Here is a 25223-nt window from a genome sequence, read left to right as displayed (position 1 = left end):
ATTTATGTATTTGGCTATGTTGGGTCTTAGTTGCAGCCCCAGTGATTATGTATTTGGCTATGTTGGGTCTTAGGTGCAGCCCCCGTGATTATGTATTTGGCTATGTTGAGTCTTAGTTGCAGCCCCCATGATTATGTATTTGGCTATGTTGGGTCTTAGTTGCAGCCCCTTGATTTTGTATTTGGCCATGTTGGGTCTTAGTTGCAGCCCCGTGATTATGTATTTGGCCATGTTGGGTCTTAGTTGCAGCCCCGTGATTATGTATTTGGCTATGTTGGGTCTTAGTTGCAGCCCCATGATTATGTATTTGGCTATGTTGGGTCTTAGTTGCAGCCCCATGATTTCCATTGCTTCATGTGGAGTACTCTGTACGGCCCATGGACTTCCTAGTTGTAGCACTTGGGCTCCAGACTGAACAGGTTCCAGTAGTTGTGGCCTGCAGGCTTGCTGGCTCCACAGCATATGAGATCTTGGTTCCCAGATCAGGGATCAAACCTTGAATTGCATGGCGAGTCCCTAACCCCTTGACCACCAGGAAAGTCCCATTTACTGAAGCAGCTTTGATCCTGGTCTTGAAGCTCAATATTAAACAAATTTTACTGAGATGACTAAACTGTCCCTGTTGAGCCTGCCAAAACATCTGCTTCCTTATTGATGCCTCCAGTTCCACCGTCCCTTTGAATTAGATGGTGAATTGATTATGTATCACATGTCAATCCCTGTCAACTGGTAGCAGCTGTCTGAATGACTATGTCGAAACAACAGTGAGGTAGGAAAGGACTCCTCCAACTGATTAGTAAGATGAGCAAGAGAGAAAAGAGTGACAACGCTCCGTGGGTTAAGGCAATGTGCGTTGCAGGACCCATACCTCTGGGAAGGGCAATTTATCAAGCTTTTATATCATCAGAGTCTCAGGTGAATTCATATCAGATCATTTCCAGCGCTGGTTTCAATAGGCACAGCACACTTCATAAAAGCAAAAGTCAGGATAGATGGTTCAAGCAAGGTTTTGCTCATTTTGCCTTTTTTTCCTGATTTTTGTGAATTAAATAATATATGCAAGCTCTTACAAAGATATAAAACTAACATTTAAGTAAGCATGTAATGAATCACAACATACTGAAATTTATGGGGAACATTCTAGCAAAGGTGAAAAAAAATCCAAGGCATACAGTCCCCAAGGATAAATCCAAAGCCCAGGAAGATCAGGTCTGGGTGGGAACTCTAAGCTTTCACAGGCCATCAGAAGGCCCTGGTGTCTGAATCAGGGTGGTTTCCTAACTGGGTAGAAAGAAATCATGAAACAGGAAGTGAGATGTCACCGACACACTTCGCTTATTCCACAATTTTCAACTTCTCCTGCAGGGCTCTGCTCTGGGGGTTTCCTGGGGAGAAATTCAAAATTCTAGACAGCATGTTGGGGCAATTATTAAGAACTTACAATGTCAGCCTGGCTTCCCCATGAGTTACAAAGCATACAGTGATGTCTGCTGTGTTTCAACAAAGCCCACGAATATTAAGTTTCTCTATACTGGGATCAGATCAACCTTTCAAAAAAACTTTCTTTTAACTATTTACAAAATTTTGGTTTGAGAGCCAATAAAATTATTACACCAAATCTACAATGATAATGTATAGTTATCTTATATAATGTATAACGATACTGTAAACTCCTCAGCAAGAAAGGAAAAGCTCTCGAAAAAGGTCCCCAGCCTTCTTACTCCAGTTCTCTCCATGCTTTTTAAGACTTTTTGCCTGGAATGCTCTTTCTCCTTTTGGTACATATCTCTTTTATATTAATTAGCATATTTTACTGTCCTTTCTCCTTTGTCTCTCTATTAAACCATTGTTGTTGTTCAGTTGCTAAGTCATGACCAGATTTTTGTGACCCCATGGACTGCAGCACGCCAGACTTCCCCGTCCTTCACTATTTCCTGGAGTGTGCTCAAACTCATGTCCATTGAGTCATTGATGCTATCTAACCATTTCATCCTCTGCCACTTTCTTCTCCTTTTGCAGTCAATCTTTCACAGCATGAGGGTCTTTTCCAATGAGTTGGCTCTTTGTTATCAGGTGGCCAAAGGATTGGAGCTTCAGCATCAGTCCTTCCAATGAATATTCAGGATTGATTTCCTTTTAGGGTGGACTGGTTGGATCTCCTTGCAGTCCGAGGGACTCTCAAGAGTCTTCTCCAGCAACACAAATTGAAAGAATCAATTTTCTGGCGCTCAGCCTTCTCTATGGTTCAGCTGTCACATTCGTACATGACTACTGGCAAAGCCATAGCTTTGACTATACAGACCTTGGTCAGCAAAGTGACGTCTCTGCTTTTTAATATGCTGTCTAGTTAATACGATGTCTAGGTTTGTCATAGCTTTTCTTCCAAGGAGTAAGTGTCTTTTAATTTCGTGGCTGCAGTCGGGAGACTCTCAAAAGCAGAGTGTGTGAAAGTTTTATTCTGTCCACATATACTTCACGAACACTGAGGAAGTGCTGGTTACCATGCCAGGCACCAGTGATACAACAGAAAATGAGGCAGACAAGACACCTGACTGCACAAAGCTGTACCCTAAGGGATCTAAGCCCAGTGACTAGCAGCAGTAGCAGTGCAATCAAGACCGCAAGTCTAAATAAACAAAGGGTAAATGAAGCTACTGCCAGGAATTTGAAATTTAGTTGCTATGATTAATCCGGCAACACGTATGTGAAAGGTAATTTTTTAAAAAAAAGAGCAGAAATAGAAAATGTCAAGTCATTTGCATTGTGGTTATATCCCAAGTCATCCTGCTATCTCTAACAGCTATTATTGGAAGCATGGGAGGAAACGACATTCCTAGAACCCAAGCAGATTTTGTAAAAAGTAGTCAATGTGAAATGATGCTAATATCAATCAAAGAAATGATTACCAGGCTTCCCTGGTGGCTCATTGGTAAAGAATCTGCCTATAAATCCAGGAGACACAGGTTCGATCCCTTATCTGGGAAGAGCCCACGGGCCACAGAGCACCTAAGCCCGCGGACCACCACTATTGAGCCTGCGCTCTAGAACCTGGGAGCCACAACTCCCGAGCCCACGAGCCCCAGAGCCCAAGCTGCACAAGAGAAGACCACTCACCACAACCAGAGAAATGCCAGCAACAAACACCCAACACAGCCAAAAATGAATAAAGTTAATTTTTTAAAAAAAGGAAACCAGAATTGAAAGAGACATGTGTACCCCAATGTTCATCACAGCACTGTTTATAATAGCCAGAATATGGAAGCAACCTAGATGTCCATCAGCAGATGAATGGATAAGAAAGCTGTGGTACATATACATGATGGAGTATTACTTAGCCGTTAAAAAGAATACATTTGAATCAGTTCTAATGAGGTGGATGAAACTGGAGCCTATTATACAGAGTGAAGTGAGCCAGAAAGAAAAACACCAATACAGTATACTAACGCATATATATGGAATTTAGAAAGATGATAATGATAACCCTGTATGCGAGACAGCAAAAGAGACACAGATGTATAGAACAGTCTTTTGGACTCTGTGGGAGAGGGTGAGGGTGGGATGATTTGGGAGAATGGCATTGAAACATGTATATTATCATATGTGAAATGAATCGCCAGTCCAGGTTCGATGCATGATACAGGATGCTCGGGGCTGGTGCACTGGGATGACCCAGAGGAATGGGCTGGGGAGGGAGTGGGGGGGGGGGGGTTCAGGATGGGGAACACATGTACACCCATGGCGGATTCATGTCATTGTATGGCAAAACCAATACAGTATCGTAAAGTAATTAGCCTCCAATTAAAATAAATAAAGTTATTTTTTTTTAATTTTTAAAGAAATTATTACCAAAAAATTAACTAAGATCCTTATAAATGTAAGGCATGACTACTGACTTCTTACAATGTGCCTTGAATTCACTGTGTCTAGAACATGGACATGAAGGACAAAAAAGGCTTTGTAGTCAGGAAGACAATATGCAGTAATAGGTTGTTTTGGGGTTTTTTTAGACTCTTCTTTTATTGATAAAATGTAGTAAATTAATCTTAGTGAATTTTCCCATACCTTAGTAAGCCCAAACATGCTTCCATACAAACAAGAAGTCCCCATGCCCACCACAACAAAATGAAAAGTCTGGATATTTTAATATACGAGGAACGTGAAAATACAGCAGTGCTTCCCCCAATTTTTTTCCCATAGAACAATGGTCCAATGAGTTGTTCCTTGTAAAGAGTGCTGCTGTTATTTAGCCACTAAGTCATGTCCAACTCTTTGCGACCCCATGGGCTGCAGCACGCCAGGCTTCCCTGGCCTTCGCTGTCTCCCGGAGCTTGCTCCGGGAGCTTGCTCAAACTCATGTCCATTGAGTCAGTGATGCCGTGCAACCACCTCATTCACTGCCGCCCCCTTCTCCCCCTGCCCTCAATCTTTCCCAGGTTCAGCGTCTTTTCCAATGAGTCGGCTCTTTGCATCAGGTAGTGAAAGGATTGGAGCTTCAGCTTCAGCGTCAGTCCTTCCAATGAAAAGAACATAGAGTCTTGGAAACGCATCACTCGTAAGGCCCTCTTGGAGTTTTACAAAGCACGCCATCATATTAATGTCCCTGGAAAGTTCTCCAGGAAAGAAATATGTTGAACTTTGTCATCATCTCCCATGCTTATTTCAACCACTGAATTCTTCTTTGAAGTAATAGCCTTTCGGTTAGTATAGGAAAATCTGCTTTGAAGTTCAATTTACAATACTGTTCTACTTAGTGGTGACCTGGCAAATCAAGACATTCTCGAGGTAAAGCAAGATAGTAGTGTCAAGCAATAGAACTATTTTTCCTATGAAAGTATTTGTAAATAAAACATGCTGCATAAACAACAATCGTAATAACATTCTGCATTTTATTTCTAAATGAACCCATCACCTCACCACTAGATGGCAACGTAATTCCATTTAAGTTACTCTGTGTGGGGAGGGGGTGTTTGGGTGTGGGGGGTGGGGTGTGCGCGCGCGCGCATTTTATTTCTAAATGAAATGATTATTTCACCACTAGATGGCACCATAATTCCATTAAGTTACTCTGGGTGGGTGGGTGTGTGGATGGGTGTGTGTTGGGGTGGTGTGTATGCGTGCGTGCGCGCGCAGTTTATTTCTAAATGAAGTCATCACCTCACCACTAGATGGCAACATAATTCCATTTAAGTTACTATATGCGTGTCAGTGTGTGCATAATTCCGTTTAAGTTAGTGTGTGTGTATGAAAGTGAAAGAGGAGAGTGAAAAAGGTGGCTTAAAGCTCAACATTCAGAAAACTAAGATCATGGCATCCGGTCCCATCACTTATGGCAAATAGATGGGGAAACAGTGGAAACAGTGTCACACTTTATTTTGGGGGCCTCCAAAATCACTGCAGATGGTGATTGCAGCCATGAAATTAAAAGATGGTTACTCCTTGGAAGGAAAGTTATGACCAAACTAGATAGCATATTCAAAAGCAGAGACATTACTTTGCCAACAAAGGTCAGTCTAGTCAAGGCTATGGTTTTTTCAGTGGTCATGTATGGATGTGAGAGTTGGACTGTGAAGAAAGCTGAGCACCGAAGAATTGATGCTTTTGAACTGTGGTGTTGGAGAAGACTCTTGAGAGTCCCTTGGACTGCAAGGAGATCCAATCAGTCCATCCTAAAGGAGATCAGTCCTGGGTGTTCTTTGGAAGGAATGATGCTAAAGCTGAAGGTCCAGTACTTTGGCCACCTCATGTGAAGAGTTGACTCATTGGAAAAGACTCTGATACTGGGAGGGATTGGGGGCAGGAGGAGAAGGGGACGACCGAGGATGAGATGGCTGGATGGCATCACCGACTCAATGGATGTGAGTCTGAGTGAACTCCAGGAGTTGGGGATGGACAGGGAGGCCTGGCGAGCTGCGGTTCATGGGGTCGCAGTCGGACACGACTGAGCGACTGACCTGAACTGAACGATGTGTGTACATGCGTGTTTTCCTTCGTGTCTCACGCTTCGCAACACAGGGACTGTAGCCTGCCAGGCTCCTCTGTCCATAGAATTTTCCAGACAAGAACACTGGAGCGGGTTGCCATTTCTTTCTCCAGGGACTCTTCCTGACCCAGGGATCGAATCCATGTCTCACGTTTCCTGCATTGGCAGGCGAGTTCTTTACCAGCTGAGCCACCAGGGAAGCCCCGTTTATGTTACAACCACACCAAGAAGAATATTTAAGTTTTCTAAGAATGTATATGTGCATTTATTCACTTTCAGTCATTCTTTCAAACAACTTATTAGGAACTTTTAAGTTCTGAGAGCTCTGATGAATGTTGAAAATAGGAGGAAAAATGAGACAGCTCACTGTAATTCGGAGGACTCGCTGTGATACGGGGTCTTTCTTCGGCATCTATGGAGATGAGAAGAGAGCTGCAGGTTGAAGTTTAAAAGGAACAAACGGAGCTTGGAAATGGGTTAAAGATGTTAGCTGTGGACTTTGAAAAGTTACATGAAAACCATCATCCAAAGATGTAAGAATCTTCGTGATGAAATTTGGATAACCGGTACAGTCTCGGCCTCAGTTTGAGGCCAGAAAGGATGCTCCAGGAGACACTGGCAGCGGTGTCTGGTCACTGCCCTGGACCCAGGGCGGACTTGCTCTTGTGTGCCTGCAGTGTGAGAGACAGCTGAACTGCTACACCTGAATCAAGCCAAACGATTCCTGTCCTGTTGTGTGTAAGCTGTTTCCATCTTACGTGCCCCAAAGAAGTCCCACAAGCCTGTGATGCTGGTACGTGAATCCCGGCCCTTGGCAGTGAGAGAGGTGAGTCCTAACCACTAGACCGCCAGGGAATTCCCCAAGCGGCAGGCTTGACTCCATTGTGAGTGCTAAGTCGCTTCAGCCGTGTCCGACACTTTGCGACCATATGGACTGTAGCCCCCCAGGCTCCTCTGCCCACGGGATTCTCCAGGCAAGAACACTGGAGTGGGTTGCCAGGCCCTCCTCCAGGGGTCTTCCTGCATTGCAGGCGGATTCCTTATTGCTGAACCACCAGGGAAGCCTCAACTCCAGAGGGGGCTGAATATAAATGCCCCCCGGCTCTTTACTGCTGCTCTTCACTGGCCGCTTGCCAGATTCTGCTCCCTCAGATCACCGTCTCCCAAAAAAGAGAGCTGTCTGGGACCCTGCCAGCCTGTCCTGAATCAATCTCCTATGCCTTCCACACACACAGACACACACAACGCACACATAGAGGCACGATGATAGGTTGCCTAGAGTAAGTTCCCCCAGGATTGCCTCTTATCCTCGTGTTTCTCTAAACTTAACCTTCGGTTTTGAGTCACTGAGTTGGCTGTTGCATCAAATTATTCTTTAGTTTTACAAGGTGTCTCCCAGGTGGGATCCACACAGGTACAGGTGCCGGTTGCTAATTTCTATAAAAATAACCACCCCCAGAGGAGTGTCATTTAAGAGTTCTTTGGGGGGAAAAAAAGAGTTCTTTGGACTTCATCTTCAATAGTAGCCAAAGAATTCAAGGGACAGGTTGACGCAGAAAATCTTTTGCAGTTAATATGTAACTAAGAACATTCGGAATGCAACACGCAGAGTTTAGGTGATCTGGGTACAGCGGTGGGAGAGCAGTGATTGTAAAATGAAGATAATTAACACGTACACTGGGATTCCCAGATGGCCCAGAGGTAAAGAACCTACCTGTCAGTGCAGGAGATGCAAGAGACTTGGGTTTGATCCCTCGGTCGGGAAGAACCCCTGGAGAAGGAGACGGCAACCTGCTCCAGTATTCCTGCCTGGAGAATCCCATGTGGCCAGGGCAGTCCAGTGGGCTACAGTCCAGGGCACCACAAAGAGGGGGACTCGACTAAGCGCGCGTGGCCGTAACATACACACGCTCTGTTGGGGGAGACTGAGGGGAAACAGGTGTTCAGCCTAGAAAAGCATTTCTCAGTGGATTTCCTATGATGTCAATGTGGGTTAAACTTTAAAACATTTAAAACCCGACTTACTAGCATTTGTGGATTCCAGATTGAGATCCACATAAGAGCAATGTTTTCTGCTAAGACTCAGAACATTCTTTCATAAATGAGAGTTTGTTTCCCACTAAATTGATCTTTACACAGTTGACTGGTTTTGGTAACTACAGATGTGATGGGAACAGAGAAAAATAAAATATGGATAAAAATAGGGGGAAACCCAATAATCCCTGGATTCCTGGGAAATGAGGATGTCCCATCAATTTAAAAACCATATTTGTTATTGAAATTTTACTTCAACTGCACAAATGAAGGTAGCGTGTAGGAAATTTAAATGACACAATACGGTAAAAATAGCAGAGAACCAAAAACTCTAAAAAGGAAGTACACCCAAAGCGTAAGGACTCAACATTCGTGTTCAGTCTTCAGTTTTGAGTGACACTTGCTGCCTGCAAATAAGGCACACAATAACTCAAGCATAAATCACACTGAAGAGCCTGGAAACTTTCTGATTTCCTAAATTTTCAAAAAACTCTATCATTGCAGCATATAGGCATTCTCCCGTTTTAATCTTAGAAGCTGCAAAGAAAAGGGACTGGATTACATACACACACCTGAGCGCCCACACAGTCACGCATGCACACACACAGGCACACACATGGTGATAAGCAGAGTATCCAGGTCCTTCTTCCTACCACCTAAGTCTCATCTTACTTATTAAAAGCGTGCCCAGCCCCTCACTGGTTTCCCTTTATCTAATGATTTCTGTCACCGTAATTGCTATCATCATTGTTACTTTTACTGTATTGCAACTTAAAATTTAAAAGCAGTTCTGCAGGTGTTAGCCCACTACACAGCCCATGGATCTCATCTGGTCTGCCACCTGCTCTTGAAATAAAGTTTGATTGGATATACTCTCATTTGCTGTAAATTGCCTATGGCTATTTTTGTGCTATAATGGTGGAGTTACAAAGTAGTGGCAAATATCTAAAACAGTTACTATCTTGCCTTTTACAGTAAAAGCTTGCCAACACCTGGTTTTTATAGTTTTGTACCATTTTTAACCCTATTTTTGGTAACTGTACTATGGTTATGTTAAATGTTAACATTAGGGATTAAAAGAGTACAGAAACCCTTTATATAACACTATTTTTGCAACCACTCTATAGTCTAAACTCAGAAGAGCTGCTTATTGGAAAAGACTCTGATCCTGGGAAAAACTGAAGGGAAAAGGAGAAAGGAGAAAGGGGTGGCAGAGGATGAGATGGTTAGATAGCATCACCTACTCAACGGACACGAATTTGAGCAAACTCCGGGAGGTAGTGGAGGACAGAAGAGCCTGGCGTGCTGCAGCCCACGGGGTCGCAAAGAGTCAGACGTGACTTAGCAACTAACCAACGAGAAGGCCTTGAAAAGGTCACTACATATTAGTATGACATGCACTACGGTGTGCAATTTAAAAAGCTAAATTTGTGGTGGTTGTAATTACATTATAAACATGTCCACATGCATAAATCTAAAAAAGGTTGAAAACCTACAATGAAGCTACAACATGCTTTTTAAACACTATTTTATTTATTCTGCTGCATCAGGTCCCCGTCGCATCAGGCAGATCTTTCACTGCAGTGGTAGGCTTCTTAGCTGAGGTGCTCGGGTTCAATCGCTGCGATTCACAGGCTTAGGTGGGATCTTAGCTCCCAGACCAGGGATTGAAACCTAGTCCCCTGCATTGCAAGGCGATTATTAACGACTGGACCAGCAGGGACGTCCCAAATCTACAATATATTGTTTTACATTTGACCACTGGTTCGTATTTGCAGGAGTCATAATTTGGTAAAGCATTGTAATAATTTAGGAAGGCATCTAAACCTTTTCATTCTGGACGAATTTCATGCTTGAATCTATGAAATTGCATGAGGACTAAACTTGAGAGACTTCCTATCATTCTAAAATTCCTCACTCCGGACAAATCATTTTTAGGACACTTCCTTATAAATATCACCCTCTGAAAGCATATACAGTTCCACTTATTCTGTGTTTTATGATCTCAATTATTATCGCAACATCAAATAGGACAGGGAGACAAACCTGAACCACTTACAATACAACAGTATAACTTGTGAAATTCTTCTTTATTTAGTTAGTTATTTACTTCTGGCTGTGCTGGGTATTCGCTGCCATGTGTGGGCTTCTCCCAGTTGCAGCAAGTGGAGGCTACTCTTCGTTGTGGTTGGAACTTGCCAAATTCTTCACCAACGTTCTCTGAAAAAAACTTCTCAAGTCTTTCTCTTCTTTTTTAAAAAAAATTTTATGTGTTGTTTTTGGCTGTGCTGGGTTTCTGTTGCTGCTCAAGCTTCTGTCCAGCTGCAGCGAGCGGGGTTTAACTCTGGTTGCTGGGGCTTCCCGCAGCAGGGGCTTCTCTTGTTGCAGAGCAAGGGCTGTAGGGCACTCGGGCTTCAATAGTTGTGGCACACGGGCTTAGTTGCTCCATGGCAGCTGGGATCTTCCCAGACCAGGGATCGCACCCATATCTCCCGCAAGGGCAGGCAGATTCTTAAGCCACTGAGCCGGCAGGGAAGCCCTCTCTTCTTTATTTTAGCAATGGATTATGGAAAATGTGCGATTTTGTCTTGACATGAAAATATTTCACTGCACGGTGATCTTATCTGATGGGTTTCGTATTTTCTACATAACTGATAGAGGAACTCCTATACGATTGTCTTCCATCTTGCTATAAAGGTCAGGGGGAAAAAAGCAGCAAATTGGGAGAGAAACAGCCAGAGTAGTAACATCTGAAGGCTTTCAAAGTATGTTGGTTTTTTCCCCTCCTTTCCAACTGTTTGTCTCCATCATCTTACAGCTCACAAAATGTAAAGGTTTCATTGTTGTTGGTATTCTTTGTAGGGTTTTGTTGTTGTTTTTTTTTTTTCTCTCCAGATTAAAGTCCTATCTCTCCTTTGTTTCTCTAGGCAACATTTGACTTGCTCACTTCTGGCTTGATTGCATCACTGAGCTTTTCTTTTGGCTTAATTCTTTTCTCATTTCATCTAAAATGTCCTGCTTCATCTGTCCTAGTCCAGGCCCTCCATCTGGACTCTGCCAGCACTGCCCTGTGACCTGGGTGCAGAGTTTGGTCTGTGTAATGAGTCATAGGGCCTGTGGTCAAAAAGATCTGATTTTTCTTTGGAGAATCACATCTGGAAACAACAGGTGACTTGCTGCCATTCCTTGTATTTGTTCTTTCCCAAGGTTTTCTTGTCGGTTCAGGTGTACGGTTGAAGAGGCCTTAGAAGTTACAGGCTCTGAATCTTCATTTTTGTCCCTTTTTTTTTCTGTTTCTATTGTCGATCCCTTTTCAGCAATTCTTTTCCTCCTGGCCAGCAGGGCACTCATTTCTTCCTCTAAATCAGTGCCCTCGAGAGGAAGGGGTCCATTTCCACGACCGATATCTCCTTTAGATGAGGCCGAATTCCTACCAAACTTCCTCCACTTGGAAAGAGGCCTTCTCCATCCGTGACACTCTGCTAAGTTTCGGGCCAGCAACTGCAGCTGCGAGTCCAGTTAAAGGGTGATTGTCTTCAGCCGTGATCCCTGGGCGGGGGGTGGGGGTGGGGTAGGAATCCAGATGCAGGGAGCGGAGGAACAGGAAGAGGGGTGGAAGAGGAGGGGATACTTGACTAGGAAGAGGTGGTGGAGGAGGTGGAGGCCCTGAGGATGGAAGTGCAGTGGGTGGAGGGGACCCTGGGGGAGGAGGGGGGCAGGACCCTGATGCCTGGGCAGGACCTGGGGGGGTAGTGGAGGGGTGGCTGGGGTGCAGGTGGTCCCATGACAATGCCCTGAGCAGCTGCCTGCAAGCCTGGCTCCGAAGCAGAGGAGGGCCCCAGCACAGAGTTCAGAGGACTCTCCACCGAGGCAGAGACGGGGGCATTTGGTATTCTCTGCTCTCGCGCCCTCTCTAGCTGCTCCTGCGCTGTTACCGTCCCCTCACCAGGTCCAGTCTCTGAAGCCTCGCCCGCTCCAGTGATCCTGATGTTCCCTCTTCTCTCTCTCCAGCTGCTCCTGTTCCAGTCGCTCCCTCCCTGGCCTCTCCCTTTCTCCCTTCTCCCTCTCCAATCTCGCCCTTTCCCTTCTTTCTCTCTCCAGCCTTTCCCACGCCAGCTCCTTTTATGGTTGCTGGGCTTGTAGCTGCCTTCTTTGAATTTCCAAATTGTGATGGGCCATTGTGAACTTGGGCAGGTAGTCGGGAATTTTGCCATTTCCTATGAATTCAACGCTTCTAAGGCATGCATCAGGGCACTTGTGAAGACACTGGCATCTTCTTTGCTGCCAGAGTTGAGACCCTACACCTGTCTAGCGTCCCGCCCTGGGTGGAAGGTCTGAGTAGCTTGATTGTATTTCAACCCTTTAGGAACAATACAATTTATCCTGATCTGATGATGGTCCTGAATCTTCCTGCCCACCACTCCGAATGTGTTGCTGCCTGTATGATGATATATATGAACTCTGCTGAGCCCAGCAGAACCGCCAGCTGGCATCCACTTTTTACTGGCATGATCTTAAACCCTTACAGCAGCTCTTGCCTGACGGATATTCTGTTTAGTTTTTATTTAAAACATATCATTTCACTCCCTTCTCCTCTGCAGTTTTTGCTGAAAAACCAGCTGACAACCTTATGGGAGTTCCCTTGTATGTTATCGGTTGCTTTTCCCCTGTTGCTTTTAATATCTTCTACTTTTAATTGTTGTCATTTTGATTACAGTATGTCGTGGTGTATTCTTCTGTGGGTTTATCCTGTTTGGAACTCTCTGTGTTTCCTGTGGGTGACTGTTTTCTTTCCCAGGTTAGGGAAGTTTTCAGCTATTCTCTCTTCAAATATTTTCTCAGGCCCTCTCTCTCTTCTCCTTCTGAGACCCCGATAATGTGGATCTTAGGGTGCTTACTGTTGGTCCAGAGGTTTCTTAAACTGTCCTCCTTTCTTTTTCTGCTCCACAATAGTGAGTTCCCCTACTCAGTCTTCCAGCTCGCTAATCTGCTGCTTCATTTACTCTACTACTGATTCCTTCCAGTGTGTTTCATTCCAGTCACTGTATATTGTTCAATTGTTTTGGCTGTTGTTTATACTTTCTCTTTGTTTAAAAAGCCTTCTAACTTATAGATCTCTGCATCCATTTTTCTCCCTAGTTCTTGGATCACCTTTACCACTGCTAGTCTGAACTCCTCCGGTAGACTGCCTATCCCCACATCCCTTGGTTTTTCTGGAGTTTTATCTTGATCCTTCGTCTGAAACAGATTCCCCTGCCACCTCATTTTGGGTTAATTGTGTTTCTCAACTTTGGAGAAGCAGCCTTCCGTAGGAGACGTCCTATGGGTCCCAGCAGTGCCCTCCTCTCTCATCACCCAAGGGCCAGGGGCCAGCGGTCCCAGGGCAGTGTCTAGCCTGCATTTGCAGACTACAGTCTGCTGGATTGTAGCCTTCTTCCTTCTAGTTTCTGCCCCCTGGTGGGTGAGAGGCTGCTCTAGAAGCCTGTGTAGGCTTCCTAGTGAAGAGCTGATGCCCGCTGATGGGTGGGTGGAGCTGGGTCCTGGCCCTCTGGTAGGCAGGATGGTGTCTAGGGTCATGTCCAGAGGTGACTGTGGGATCAGGAAGTCTTTCGGCAACCTGTCTGCTAACGGGCAGAGCCGTGTTCCTGCCTGGGTAGTTGTCTGGCCTGAGGCATCCGGCTCCAGGCTGCTGAGTGGAGCCAGGTGTTGCTGCTAAGGACCCAAGCAAGATGCCTGCCTCAAGGAGAGTTCATGCAGAAGAATAACCCCCAAAATATCTGCCACCAGCTTTTGGACCCCAGCAGGAGCCACAGCTGCACCCCACCACCCCAGGAGACCAAGACCAGGTAGGTCTGCTCCAGGCTCCTATGACATCATTGCTTTTGTCCTCGATCCCAGTGCACGTGAGATTTTGTGCAATCCCTTTAAGAGTTAAGTCTGTCTCCCCCGGCCCTGTGGCGCTCCTGCAATTAAGCCCAGCTGGCCTTCAAATCCTAATGCTCTTCCCGATGCCAGACCCTCGGGTTAGGAAGCCTCACGTGGGCCTCAGGACTCTCACTCCTGTGGGAGAGCATCTGTAATACAATTATTCTCCAGTGGGTAGGGGTGACAAGGGGTTGATTATCATACATGTACAACCCTCCTACCATCTTGTTGCCACTTCTTTATGCCTTTAGATGTAGACAATCTGCTTCGGCAGGCTCCAGCCTTTTTTATCGATGGCTGTCCAGCAGTTAGTTGAGATTTTGGTGTGTCCATGAGAAGAGGCTAAGCTCAAGGTTTTTCCACTTCACCATTTTGAAAGAACTACTTTTTTTGGAAAAAAAAAAATAAAGAAAGAAACATGACTACATTAAATAGGCATGTGGATTGTATGACACATTCTTATTTTTTAAGTATTTTATTAATTTTTCTGCTCAGCCATTTACTATGTAACAAAATTTTAAATCTTTTATTTTTTTATACATTAAAAAAATTTAAGTATACATCATAGGAGTGAGAAAACGCAGTGTATGGAAAGCACTGTGATAGACAAGTACCTAAGAAATTATCATTGTCTGTTCTAAGTGGCACAAAGGTCACAGGTTGTCAATTTTGACTCAGGGAGGACATGCCAGTCCTCAAACCCTGGGAGCGCCTGGAGTGGGCTCAGTTCTGAGCTTGGAAATTAAGGAGAGATGAAGCTGAAGATCCAGCCTCTGTCTGACTTTCAGACCACAGATGCTAGAGCTTTAGTGCCAGGAAAGAGCTTGAAGGTCATTGAGTACAACACCCTCTCCTAAGTAGCTGAGACAGAGACCCTGGGGCACTCAAGTGACCTGGGGGGACTTCCCAGGTGACAAGAGGTGAGCTGGGACAGAGCCAGACCTTGAACCCCGGTCTTCTACTGTCCAGCTGAGGTTCTTTCCAGTATTGCATTACCAATTTTGGCATTTAGAAAAGATCCTCCCTTTGCAACTTTTTCCCTGCTGGTTCCCAGCTGGCTGCTTATCTTCAGGCAAGAGCTGATGTGTGAGTGGATGTCTCCTGCAGGGTTCCCAGAGGAGACACTCCGAGGCAGAGATCCACATGCAGGACATTTGCCGGAGAGTGCTCTCAGAACGAGCACCTTGAAGGGACAGAGAGAGGCAGGATGGACAGAAAGAGAAGCTGGAGCCTCGGATATTTCCACTCGCTGCCCTGGAGTGGAGACGGTCCCTCAGGGTCGTTCCAGATCCAACCCAGGAGGTGAGACCTTCACACTCCCCACACTGACCACTCACTGGATGCAGGGGGCATAACCACAGGCCAGGCCGCTCCCTTTAGCTGAGAGCAAAACTCAGTGAGCTAACATCAGGGTGTGCAGGGTTTCACTCCTTTCTGGTGACTCGAGGGGAGAATCCGTGTCTGCTTTTCGCAGCCTCTGGAGACTGACCACACTCATGGCCCCGTCTCCACCTTTATATGCCAGTCATTTCAAATAACTCTGACCTTTCTTCGGTCCTCTCGTCTTCCCAACCTCAGCAGGGACGTGTTCTCTTTTTAAGGACTATGTGATTAGACAGGGCCCACCTGCATGATCCAGGCTCACCTTGCCATCTCTAGATCCTTACTGTACTCACACGTAGTACAAAGTCCTGCCGTGTAAGGTCACAGGTTCCAGGGATACGGAAGTAGACATATGGGGTGGGGGGCATTATTCTGTCTGCCACAGTATGAATTAAATATATTATAAGAATACTCCATATGGTCATAGCAGCATTATTCATAATAGCCAAAAAGTGCAAATAACCCAAACGTCCAGCAACTGATGTGTGTGTGTGTGTATGTGTGTATATAATGTCGTTCAGTTGCGAAGTCAGACTTTTCAAGACCCCATGGAGTGCAGCACACCAGGCCTCCCTGTCCCTTACCATCTCCTGGAGTTTGCCCAAGTTCTTGCCCATTGAATCAGTGATGCCATCCAATCATTTCAGCCTCTGTTGCCCTCCTCTCCAGCCTTTAATCTTTCCCAACTTTAGGGTCTTTTCCAAAAAGTCAGCTCGTCACATCAGGTGACAAAAGGATTGGAGCTTCAGCTTCATTATCAGTCCTTCCAAGGAGCGTTCAGGGTTGATTCCCTTTAAGATTGACTCGTTTGATCTTCTCCCTGTCCAGGGGACTCAAGAGTCTTCTCCAAAACCTCAGCTCAAAAGCATCAATTCTTCGGTGCTCCGCCTTCTTTACAGTCCAGTTCTCACATCTGTACATGACTACTGGAAAGACCACAGCCTTGACTATGAGACGATAACAGGCAGGAAGGCCAGGGGTTTCCAAATGGGGGAGATAGGCTGCAAGTGTCAGACATTTCTTATCTCTCTCTTAAGCAGCAGGAGGAAACAAACTAGTGTTACATTTTTCCCCTTCTCTATACAAATTTAAAAAGAGGTTTTTCTTAAAATTCTGTGTTGCCATAATGACACCTGGTTCTACCTGAACTTAACTTTTCTCAGACCTTGAGCTAACCAATGCATTTTTCTTATGGAAATGTTTGTCTTAAGCTATGTGAATGTGCTGTGTATTTACCCCAGACATTGTCTTCAAGTTGGTTCCGGTTCCGCCTAAAGGCTCAGAACCGACTTGACAAACCAGTATGTGATACTCCTGCATTGTTCTCCTAATCCATGTTAATGAAACTATGTATTTGTATGGCAATCTGCCTTTCTTCAAGATTCGTGTCAATCGTGTCAATCGTTTTATGGCCCAGGATGACTCACCTGGTGCCAGGGTTATCTCAAAACGCATCTTGTGGGTGAGGGGGCTGGTGCCATTCTCTGAGTTTTGAGACATTTCCTTTCTTTAATTAGCAGACTGCTAGTAGCTATATAACATCCAGCTAAAGACTAGCGGGGGGTTGGGGAGCCCTCTTTCTAACCCCCTTCTCATGTCTGTGTCAGAAGCTCTCTCTATCTCTTTTATACTTTAATAAAACTTTATTACACCAAAGCTCTGGGCGATGAAGCCTTGTCTCTGGCCCCGGATTGAATTCTTCTCCAGAGGCCAAGAATCCTGGCGTCTTTCGTGGTTTAGCAACAACCTTTCAACTATACGGGCCTTTGTTGGCAAAGTGATGTTTTCAATACATTGTCTAGGTTTGTCATAGCTTTCCTGCCAAGAAGCAACTGTCTTCTAATTCAGGGCTGCATCCACCATCCACAGTGATTTTAGAGCCCAAGAAGAGGGACTCTGTCACTGCTTCTATCTTTTCCCTTCTATCCGTCATGAAGTGATGAGACCCAATGCCATGATCTTCGTTTTTTTAATATTGAGTTTTAAGCCAGTTTTTCACTCTCATTCTTCACCCTTACCAAGAGGTTCTTTAGAAGCAAGAGTTCGAACCTTGTATGGAACAACCGACTGATTCAGGATTGAGAAAGGAGTATGACAAGGCTGTTTATTGTCATCCTGTTTATTTAACTTACATGCAGAGCACATCATGTGAAATGCTGGGCTGGATGAGTTACAAGCTGGAATCAAGATTGCCGGGAGAAATATATAAATGTAGTATAGCTAAATCTATAGAAACATAAGTGGACTGGCAGTTTCCAAGGGCTGAGGAGGCGGAAATGGTCAATGACTTTTAGGGGTGGTAAAAATGTTCCCAGATGAGATTGTGGCGACTGTTACACAACTATATGAATACCCCAAAGTCACTGAATGGCACAGTTTAGAGGCGGGATTTTACGGTATGTGAAGACTATGTTAAGAAAGTTGTGGGGCATCCATGGTAGTTCAGAGGTTAAGAGTCTGCCTTGCAGGGCAGGGGACACCGATTCGATCCCGGGTCTGGGAAGATCCTATGTGACTGAGAACAACTAAGCCCAGGTGCCACAACTACCCAGCCTGCGCTCTACAGCTGAGAACCACAGCTACTGAAGCCGGTGTGCCCTGGAGCCCGTGCTCTGAAACAAGAGAAACTACTGTGATGAGAAGCCCGAGCACCACAACCAGAGAAAGCCCACACAGGAACAGACTCAGCACAGCCGAAAAATAAACAAACAAAAAACTTATTTTAAAAAAAGTTGTTTAAAACTGCCTTGCAGGAGATTCCCTGGTGGTCCAGTGGTTAGGACTCCATGCTTTCACTGCTGAGGGCCCAGGTTCAATCTCTGGTTGGGGGGCTAAAATCCTGCAAGCCTGGGAGTGTGGCCAAAAGAACAAAAGATGCCTTAGAGGTAATGTGTCTTTCATTTTATATCAAGACAGTTAGGCATGAGCAACAGGGGTGGCCTAGCCTAGCCAACAGGATGCATGCGATCTCTAAACCCCATCCCAGACACACCCAGGAGAGCTCACAGATATGCTACAAAAATAACCACAGAGACTTTTCCAACTCCTGCATATACACCCTGGGCACACAGTGCAAACTAACCACAGGGGCTTCCTCAAGTAAACGTAGGCAGCTAGGAGCCCACTAAGGGGTCACTAATATTCTATACGTACAGACATCTGATTATAATAGACTGAATTGGGAAGGTGTGCACAACAGAGCCTATAGTTATATAACTTGCAACTGTTAACTGGCCTTCAGCATATGCCCATTTCAATTCCTTCCTTGATTGGTGGCGGGTACAAGCCCTGTTTTACACAGGGCACAACCAAGAGGAGGAGATGGATAAAAAAGGGGAAGCCAAGAGGGATGGGTAGGACAATTTTTTTAGGCGTAGAAAGTATTACAGGGTAGGGGTCGTCCATGTGGGCTGGAGTTGAGCCTTTAGGGACCCACCTTTCCAAACCCTAGTTAGTACTTGAATCCCTGGGGCTTATAGTGGCAGTCCCTCAGAGTCCCTCTGGGTCCCGGTTGACACCCTCCAAGCGCCTTTCTTGTTGGAAGTACCCAATGGCCATAGTGTAAGATCAGAGGCTTTGAATCTCTGGGTCTAGAAAGAGGTCATTGACATAAACAAAAGGTCTCCCATATAATATCTCAGAAGGAGGCACTTTACATCTGGTTGTCCATATTAGTGAGCAACGCTAAGACTGAATTCCAGGTTAAGGTGATGTCAATGGATGGAAACTATATTTTTAACAAGTGCTTCAGAAAAGTCATCTACCTTACAGGGATAATACTACTTCACAAAGGAAGTGATGAGAATGAAATTAGAACATGATATAATTAGTAAAATTATAAATAATGTCCCCTCCCAAGAGAGATGTCCACACCCTAACCCCTGGAACCTGTGATTATGCTACCCGACATGGCAAAAGGAACCTTGCAGACATGATTCAGTTTACGTATTTAGAGATGCAGAGATTACTCTGGATTATCTGGGTGAGCTCAACCTAACCACATGAGTCCTTAGATGCAGAGAACCTTTCTCGGAGATCAGAGACAGAGATGACATTGCTGGCTTTGAAGATGAAAGAAGGGTGTCGACAGCCAAGGAATGTGCTGACCTCTAGAAGCTGGAAAAGACAAGAAAAGAGATTCTCTTTTTTGTCTCCAGAAAGAATACAGCCCTACAGACATCATATTAGGTCCATGAGACCCTTGTTGGACTTCTATAGAACTGTGAGATCAGAGTATTGTTTAAGCCACTAAATCTGCAGTAATTTGTTAATCAGCAATAGAAAATTCTTACCAAACAGCACAAAACTCAAGTTTCCCCATCCCATGGGTAAAAAGCACAGTCACATTAAAAAAGTGAACAAATTCTACTGACTTCTGCCCCCACCTACTCAGTCCCTGCTGAAGAGTCCCTTAAACTTCTGACGGTTCTCAGGGGATCTCTATATTCATGAAATAATCTGCTTCTGAAATAATCCATTTCTAAACAGTACAAGTACTCTATCAACTGTTTAAAATTGCTAATAAACAACAATGTCTTACTGTATAGCACGGGGAACTATATTCAATATCCTATGATAAACCGTAACAGAAAAGAATAAGAATGAGCTTATAATAAATGAGCTTCCCTGGTGGTTCAGACAGTAAAGGATCCGCCTGCAATGCCAGAGACCTAGGTTCCATTCCTGGGTCAGGAAGATCCTCTGGAGAAAGGAACAGCTACCCACTCCAGTATTCCTGCCTGGAGAATGCCATGGACAGAGGAGCCTGGTGGGTTACAGTCCGTGGGGTCACACATGACTGAGCAATTAACACTTTTTCATATGTATAACTGAATCACTTTGTTGTGTATCAGAAATTAGCACATTATAAATCAACTATACTTCAATAATTTTTTTTTAAAAAGGGATTAAAATACTCCCCCCAAAAAAGAGATGCTGTACTAGATAGGCTTGTCTCCTTTGGGGACCACCTACACTAGACACCAGCTCTTGCCAGGTACTCATTCCACCCTTTTGATCACCAGATTTCTGGAAAGCCTTTAAACGGGCACAACTGCTCTGGGGTCATTTATTTGGTGGGGGCGGCAATGCTGGCTCTCTCTGTGAGAGCAGTCTCAGTGGAGCATCTGTGAACCCTCAATGGTTCATAGAATTGGTAATGAACTTGGGCTCTTTCTATTCTAGTCCCCCATTCTGCCTCCACAGCCCTCAGAGTTAAGTCCAGTGGGACTGGGGAGGGAGATAAACCACACCACACCCAGAATGCTCCCCCTGCCCCTACAGTTAGGCCCCATGGCATTAGGCGGTAACAGGTTCCTTCTCTCCCAAAGCAAATTTGTTTCCCAAGACTCTTTTCAGTCCCCTGGCAAACAAGTTTGAAGAGCAAGAAGGGAAAGGCAGTGAAAGGTGACAGGAACAGGGCACTGCAGGTGGGCTGGAGGGGCTGCACTGCTAGAGTGGCTGTCCTGGCGTTACTGAAAGGGGTTTGTGGGGCCCGGCTGCTCGCCGCTCAAAAGACAACAAATAGGCCAGGTTGGTGGAAAGGAAAGTTTGCTTTATTTCAGATGCTGGCAACTGTGGGGGGAGGGTGGCAGACATCTGTCCAAAGGCTGACTCCCCTCACCCCCTCCACAAGAACAGGGTGAGAGCTTTTATAGACAGAGGGGGGCGGTGGCTATATGCAGAAACAGCACAGTCACCTCCAACAGTCATCTTCAGATTGGCTATCAGTGCTCTGACCAGCGTCATCTTGATTGTTTTCAGTACAGTTCATCTTCAGGTCCAGGGTCCCTTTGTTCTCATTTCTTTGTGGCCAGTTCTTGGAATTGTGGCAACTCATGTCCTGGGTATGGTCTGGTCATCACGTCGCTAACTTCTCCACCTGGTGTTTTAGTATCTGTAAGACAGCTCCCAGGATACGGCTCAGAATAGTGTCTATAGCCCTTAAGAAAGAACTAAAGGTCCTTGACTGTGCTTAACGATTACATTATTATTTAGTCTCTTTTAACTGTTTTCCTTTGTTTCTGCATTTCTCAATTCTCTGATTAAACTTATTTTTTGACTAAAGTTTTCCACAGTCAAAAGGCAGGCAGGGGACATAGTGGTGGGGGGGGGGGGCGCGGGGCGGGGGGTGTATGGTAAGGAGCATAGGGTCCTGCTCCATTTCACTAGCAGATACAGAATGCCAGTGAAGGGTTGCGGTCACTGGTAATAACAAGAAACAATAGAAGTGGTTAACAAATGTTAACTAGTAGGGGGGAAAAATACCTTTTCCCCCTGCAAAGGACTATTTTCCTCCAAAACTGAACATCTACTCTACCCTGTGCTGTGTTCAGTTGTCTGACTCTTGTGACCCCATCAGTTCAGCTCAGCTGTCATGTCTGACTCTTTGCGACCTCATGGACTGCAGCACACCAGGCTTCCCTGACCATCACCAACTCCCACAGCTTGCTGAAACTCATGTCCATTGAATCAGTCATGCCATCCAACCATCTTATTCTCTGTCATCCTCTTCTCTTCCTTTCTTCAACCTTTCCCAGCATCAGGGTCTTATCCAGAGTCAACTCTTCGCGTGAGGTGGCCAAAGTATTGGAGTTTCAGCTTCAGTATCAGTCCTTCCAATGAATATTCAGGACTCATTTCCTTTAGGATGGACTAGTTGGATCTCCTTGCAGTCCAAGGGACTCTCAAGAGTCTTCTCCAACACCACCGGTCAAATGCATCAATTCTTCGGCACTCAGCTTTCTTCACAGTCCAACTCTCACATCCATACATGACTACTGGAAAAACCATAGCCTTGACTAGATGGACTTTTGTTGGCAAAGTAATGTCTCTGCTTTCTAATATGCTATCTAAGTTGGTCATAGCTTTTCTTCCAAGGACTAAGCGTCTTTTAATTTCATGGCTGCAATCACCATCTGCAGTGATTTTGGAGCCTGCCAAAATAAAGTCTGTCACTGTTTCCATTGTTTCCCCATCTATTTGCCATGAACGGATGGGACCAGATGCCATGAGCTTCATTTTTTTAATGTTGAGTTTTAAGCCAACTTTTTCACTCTCCTCTTTCACTTTCATCAAGAGGCTCTTTAGTTTTCCTTTGCTTTCTGCCATAAGGGTGGTGTCATCTGCAAATCTGAGGTTATTGATAGTTCTCCCAGAAATCTTGATTCCAGCCTGTGCTTCATCCAGCCCAGCGTTTCGCATGATGTGCTCTGTATGTAAGTTAAATCAGCTGGATGACAAAACAAAACCTTGACCTATTCCTTCCCCAATTTTGAACCAGTTGTTTGCTCCATGCCCAGTTCTAACTGCTGCTTCTTGACCTGCATACAGATTTCTCAGGAGACAGGTAAGGTGGACCTTACCCCATGGACTTAGCCCATTGTGATGCCATGAACAACCTTACCCCATTGTGACCCCATGGACTTACCCCACTGTGACCCCATGGCCAACCTTACCCCATTGTGACCCTATAGACTGCAGCAAATCAGGATCTTCTGTCCATAGAATTCTCCAGGCAAGAATACTGGAGTGGGTTGCCATGTCCTCCTCCAAGGGATCTTCCCAACCCAGGGATGGAACCCTTACCTCCTTGTATTGCAGGTGGATTCTTCACTGCTGAGCCATTGGGTAAGCCCCCTACTCTGCCCTATATACAACTAAAGCCAGAGTATCTTCCAAACACCCAAATCACAAATGGAAGAAATTGCAAATTCCTTTCACCTATGCAAGTGAGCAGCATTTATGTAATTCCAGCAGGGAGCAGCACCAATGTTTACCTGAATACATTCAGTTCAGTTCAGTCGCTCAGTCATGTCCGACTCTTTGCGACCCCATGAATCGCAACACGCCAGGCCTCCCTGTCCATCACCAACTCCCAGAGTTCACTCAAACTCATGTCCATCGAGTCGGTGATACCATCCAGCCATCTCATCCTCTGTCGTCCCCTTCTCCTCCTGCCCCCAATCCCTCCCAGCATCAGAGTCTTTTCCAATGAGTCAACTCTTTGCATGAGGTGGCCAAAGTATTGGAGTTTCAGCTTCAGCACCAGTCCTTCCCATGAACACCCAGGACTGATCTCCTTTAGGATGGACTGGTTGGATCTCCTTGCAGTCCAAGGGACTCTCAAGAGTCTTCTTCAACACCACAGTTCAAAAGCATCAATTCTTCTGCACTCAGCTTTCTTCACAGTCCAGCTCCCACATCTATACATGACCACTGGAAAAACCATAGCCTTGACTAGATGGACCTTTGTTAGCAAGGTAATATCTCTGCTTTTGAATATGCTATCTAGGTTGGTCATAACTTTCCTTCCAAGGAGTAAGCATCTTTTAATTTCATGACTGAAGTCACCATCTGCAGTGCTTTCGGAGCCCAAAAACTAAAGTCTGACACTGTTTCCACTGTTTCCCCATCTAGTTCCCATGAAGTGACAGGACCAGATGCCATGATCTTAGTTGTCTGAATGTTGAACTTTAAGCCAACATTTTCACTCTCCTCTTTCACTTTCAACAAGAGGCTTTTTAGTTCCTCTTCACTTTCTGCCATAAGGGTGGTGTCATCTGCATATCTGAGGTGATTGATATTTCTCCCAGCAATCTTAATTCCAGCTTGTGCTTCTTCCGGCCCAGTGTTTCTCATGATGTACTCTGCATATAAGTGAAATAAGCAGGGTGACAATATACAGCCTTGATGCACTCCTTTTCCTATTTGGAACCAGTCTGTTCCATGTCCAGTTCTAACTGTTGCTTCCTGACCTGCATATAGGTTTCTCAAGAGGCAGGTCAGGTGGTCTGCTATTCCCATCTCTTTCAGAATTTTCCACAGTTTATTGTGATCCACACAGTCAAAGGCTTTGGCTTAGTCAATAAAGCAGAAATAGATGTTTTTCTGGAACTCTCTTGCTTTTTTCATGATCCAGTGGATGTTGGCAGTTTGATTTCTGGTTCCTCTCCCTTTTTAAAAACCAGCTTGAACATCTGGAAGTTCACAATTCACGTACTGCTGAAGCCTGGCTTGGAGAATTTTGAGCATTACTTTACTAGCGTGTGAGATGAGTGCAATTGTGCGGTAGTTTGAACATTCTTTGGCATTGCCTTTCTTTGGGATTGGAATGAAAACTGATCTTTTCCAGTCCTGTGGCCAATGCTGAGTTTTCCAAATTTGCTGGCATATTGAGTGCAGCACTTTCACAGCATCATCTTTCAGGATTTGAAATAGCTCAACTGGAATTCTATCACCTTCACTAGCTTTGTTCATAGTGATGCTTTCTAAGGCCCACTTGATTTCACATTCCAGGATGTCTGGCTCTAGGTGAGTGATCACACCATCATGATTATCTGGGTCATGAAGCTCTATTTTGTACAGTTCTTCTGTGTATTCTTGCCACGTCTTCTTAATATCTTCTGCTTAGTTCCATACCATTTCTGTCCTTTATCAAGCCCATCTTTGCATGAAATGTTCCCTTGGTATCTCTAATTCTCTTGAGGAGATTTCTAGCCTTTTCCATTCTGTTGCTTTCCTCTATTTCTTTGCATTGATCACTGAGGAAGGCTTTCTTATCTCTCCTTGCTATTCTTTGGAACTCTGCATTCAGAGGCTTATATCTTTCCTTTTTTCCTTTGCTTTTCGTTTCTCTTCTTTCCACAGGTATTTGTAAGGCATCCTCAGACAGCCATTTTGCTTTTTTGCATTTCTTTTCCATGGGGATGGTCTTGATTCCCGTCTTCTGTACAATGTCACGAACCTCTGTCCATAGTTCATCAGGCACTCTATCAGATCTAGTCCCTTAAATCTATTTCTCATTTCCACTGTATAATCATAAGGGATTTGATTTAGGTCATACCTGAATGGTCTAGTGGTTTTCTCCACTTTCTTCAATTTAAGTCTGAATTTGGCAATA

The 25223-nt window shown here is 44.9% G+C and overlaps 1 pseudogene; it reads right to left on the bottom strand.

The window, feature by feature from the left end:
* Positions 1 to 10085: 10085 nt before the first annotated feature.
* Positions 10086 to 12570, bottom strand: LOC138420202 (protein enabled homolog pseudogene; annotated as a pseudogene).
* Positions 12571 to 25223: the final 12653 nt, after the last annotated feature.

This window comes from Ovis canadensis, chromosome 15 (genome assembly GCF_042477335.2).
Source record: "Ovis canadensis isolate MfBH-ARS-UI-01 breed Bighorn chromosome 15, ARS-UI_OviCan_v2, whole genome shotgun sequence".
Lineage (NCBI taxonomy): Eukaryota > Metazoa > Chordata > Mammalia > Artiodactyla > Bovidae > Ovis > Ovis canadensis.
Note: the sequence above shows the minus strand (reverse complement) of the source record. Positions and strands in the feature narration are given on the sequence as shown.